Source organism: Galeopterus variegatus, unplaced genomic scaffold, assembly GCF_000696425.1.
Source record: "Galeopterus variegatus unplaced genomic scaffold, G_variegatus-3.0.2 Scaffold5322, whole genome shotgun sequence".
In the NCBI taxonomy this organism is placed as follows: domain Eukaryota; kingdom Metazoa; phylum Chordata; class Mammalia; order Dermoptera; family Cynocephalidae; genus Galeopterus; species Galeopterus variegatus.
In genome coordinates this window covers 27603-28889 of record NW_007731433.1, presented here as the reverse complement: position 1 = coordinate 28889, position 1287 = coordinate 27603, and positions in this window count along the sequence as shown.

Genomic DNA, 1287 nt, shown 5'->3' with positions numbered 1-1287 from the left:
AATAAATTCTTATTTGCAAATGATATAAATCCCCTCCCAAAACCCTTAAAATAATCACAAAACATGAAAACAAGTAAGAGCTAGAAGGAGAGTTAAATGACCAGTTAGCACAAATTAACAGTGTTTCCATGTCAGTGACAATCAATAAGGAAACTTAATGTCAAAAGGATTTCCTTTACAATATCAGCAAAAATATTAAATAACAAATAATAAACCAAATAATAAGTGTGCAATTCCAGTTTTAAAAATGACAAAAGCAGATAATAACACCTTAAGTGAGTGATAGACACATAGACTTAAATAAACTGTTGTGTTCCTAGATGGTAAGGTTAAAGGGTAGAGGTGTTAATTTTCTCCAAATTAATTTTCCAATTTAATTCCATTCCAATCAGAACAATGGAAGGATTTTTCTTTCACTTGACAAAATGACTCTAAAATGTATCTGGAAGACTAAACATGAGATAATAACCAAAACATGTTTTAAAAGGAGTGACTAGAGGTGACTTATACTGCAGAATTTTAAAATATGGTATATCATTAAGCCAAAAATAATTAAAACGATGTTGTAATAGCATATGAAAACACAGATCAATGGAACAAGATAAAAAGCCCCCAGAAAGAGACTCAAGTAGAGATAAGTATTTAAAACTTGATAAAGGAGGCTATTTCCAACCAGTAAGTAAAGGATGAATTATTCATTAATTGTGCCGTGACAATTATTCAATTCTTTGGGAGAAATTTAAGTTAGAATCCAATCTTAATTTGTACATCAAAACAAATTCCAAATGGATTCAAGATTAATATCAAGAGTAAGGAAAGGGGAAAAGAAAATACTATAAAAGTATCCCCCCAAAATTTAGGTGAATATTATAGAATATTGGGGTGGATGAAGTTTTCTAGGCATTTCAATAAATTCAGAAACCGTAGAAGAAAGATTGATAACTCCACAGAAATAACATGAAACTTCTATATATCAAAACTACCTAAATGGCAAATACAAACTTGGAAATAATACTCGTAGCATATATGACAGTATAAAGGTTGAGATTCTTATTTTATAAAAAGCGCTTAAACTCAACAAAAAAGACAAATACTCCAATAGAAAAATATGCAAAGGACAAGTATGGATGTTTTACAAAAGAAAAAAAAAAATTACACAAATGAGTTATGAAGAAATGTGCAACCTCACTAATAATTCAATAAACTCAATTTAAGCTAACAGTAAGATACCATTTTTTGCTCATTCAATTGGCAAAGATATAAAATAAACTACAACTTCAGCTTTGG